Source organism: Cebus imitator, unplaced genomic scaffold (assembly GCF_001604975.1).
Source record: "Cebus imitator isolate Cc_AM_T3 unplaced genomic scaffold, Cebus_imitator-1.0 Scaffold213, whole genome shotgun sequence".
NCBI classification, from domain to species: domain Eukaryota; kingdom Metazoa; phylum Chordata; class Mammalia; order Primates; family Cebidae; genus Cebus; species Cebus imitator.
The window spans coordinates 713,242-715,773 of record NW_016107528.1 but is presented as its reverse complement, the minus strand read 5'-3'; the positions used below and the strand labels follow the sequence as shown (position 1 = coordinate 715,773).

Sequence of the window (2,532 nt, the reverse complement as noted above, 5' to 3'; positions counted from 1 at the left end):
GCCCACCTCGGTCTCCCAAAGTGCTGGGATTACAGGCATGAGCCACCATCTTTTTTCTTTTATTCAACTTTGTTGATGTGTGAAACTACTTCATTCATTTTTACTGCTGAATGCTCCATTGTGTCTGTTTCTATTTCATTTATGTCTATTACCTTTATTTCTGAGTTTTCTTCCTCTACTTAACTTGAACACTTATTTTTTCTGGAAAAAAAAAAAATCTTTAAACTATTTTCAATCTAGTCTTCTTCCTACAAAGCTCTGCCCTCCTACTCGATTTCCTCCCTTAGCAAGTTTTACATTTTATGCTTTCTCTGATGCATTTAAGGCTATAAAATTTCCTCTAAGAGGCAGCTGCTTTAGCTATATCCTCAAAGTTTTCCTATGTTCTGCTCTTACTGTCATTAAATTCTAAATATTTCAGGATTTCCATATGAACTGTTATTTATAAACTGAGAAATTCAGTTTCCAAATCATGAAGGTTAGGCTTATTTCTACTTTTATTTTAATAAATGAACATAGCCTATATCTATGGTCTATTTTTGGCCTTAAAAGATGATTAAATTGTACATATTTTCCATATATGCTGGAAAAATGTGTGATTTATAATTTTAGAGTAAATGATTCCAGACAAATATTAAATCAAGCTGAGTGACATTCAGATCCACATCCTTACTAATTTCTATTCTGCTCAGTCTCAACTTACCAGGATTTACAAATTTTTCCTAATGTCCATTTTTCTTTATGTATCTTAGTATATTGTTAGATTTGAACCTTGTTCAGAACTGTAATGTCTTCCTGAATTTTTTTTATCTTTAATAATTCTACCATAGAGTATACTTTGTCTACTTCTATACCAACTTTGAGTTATTACTGAACACTTTTTTCTCTTCACTTTTATTATTAAGTTGTGGGGTACATGTGCAGGATGTGCAGGTTTGTTACATAGGTAAATGAGTGCCATGGTAGTTTGCTGCACCTATCAACGCATTACCTAGGTATTAGCCTAGTATGTATTAGCTCTTTTCCCTAATGCCCTCTCCACCCACCTGCCCTCCCCCTGACATCTACAGCACCCAGTAGTCCCAGGCAATCTCCCATCCAAGTACTAACCAGGCCCAACCCTGCTTAGCTTCCAAGATCAAACAAGATTGAGCGCATTCAGAGTGATATGGCCACAGACTATTTTCTAATTAAAAAAGAAATTTTTTGGTAGAGACAAGATGTTGCTATGTTGCCCAGGCTGGCCTTGAATTTCTGGCCTCAAGAGATCCTCCCATGTTGGCCTGCCAAAGTGCTAGGATTATAGACATGAGCCACCATGTCTGACCTCTTTACTTTCAACTCCGTACTAAAATATACTTACCTATATTATGATTACTAATACATGGATTTTATTTCTACCATCTTACTTTGTGTTTTCTCTTTACAGAGCTTTTTCAATACTTTTTGTTCTCCTTTCTGTCCTGTTTTCCCCAAATGGTAAGCTACGTATTTTATTTTTTACCAATTTTCACCATGAATATTTAAGAATTATTTAAACTATTTTCAATCTAGCCTCCTTCCTACAAAGCTCTGTCCTTCTGTTGGATTTCCTCCATTAGCAAGTTATAGATTTTAACTGTTCTCTGACTACCCTTCAATTTTTACCTATTTAAAAAAATATTTTTCCTTCCAATTGATCAGGCAAAGAATTTCTTTTCATTTGCTAGGATTTTCATTCTAAAATCCCTAAATTAATAGTCAGTATTGCTAGTTTATACAGTCAATACTTATTTAAGTTTACCAATATGTTTACCGGTTTTATCTTTTTTTTTTTTTGGCTCATGATTGTTTGTTTCCTATCCCTTTCCTCCTGCAGTCAGTCGTCTTACTACTGTATACAACTTAATAGTTCTTACTCAACAGTCTGAGAATATTAACACCATTTTTATCTGAATGGCTTTATTTCTCCCTGGTATGTAGTTATCTGAATATAGTTATTTGGATTCAGAGCTAGTTATCTGAATATAGTTATTTGGATTCAGAGCTATTTTTCTTCAGCATTCTGAATATACTATGCTATTATATTTTGACATCTGCCTTTACTGAAGAAAATTGTTGTAAATATAATCTTCTTCTAAAAGCAAATCTACCTTTTTTCTCTAGTAGTTTTATCAGTTTTTTAAAAATCTTTGTAACACTATAATTCCAATACATGCATAAGGGTATGAATTTTTGTTTAATTTGCTGAGGACTCTTGTGCCTCTCTAACTCTGGAAAAGTCTCAACTATTCTCTTTGAATATTCTTCTTTCCTCTCCTCCCATTTTCTGCTTTCTGCTCAGGAGACAGTCATATGTTGGATTAACAGGTCTTATTCTATCTTCCATATCTTATTTATTAACTGCTCTTGTGTTTTCCATTTCCAAGTTTAGAGGATTTCCTCAGATCTAACTTTGGATTAATTTATTCTCTTCACTGTGTTTAATCTTTACCTTTAATCACTCTGTTCTTTTCTGTACTTCTTTTTTTTTTTTTTTTTTTTTTTTTTTTT

At 33.0% G+C, this 2,532-nt stretch overlaps 1 protein-coding gene and 1 pseudogene across 3 annotated transcripts in view; both read right to left on the bottom strand.

The window, feature by feature from the left end:
- DDX4 (DEAD-box helicase 4) overlaps positions 1–2,532 on the bottom strand; it is a 70,234-nt gene that overhangs the window by 29,069 nt on the left and 38,633 nt on the right. The window lies entirely within an intron of this gene.
- On the bottom strand, positions 1,062–1,180 carry LOC119474124 (annotated as a pseudogene).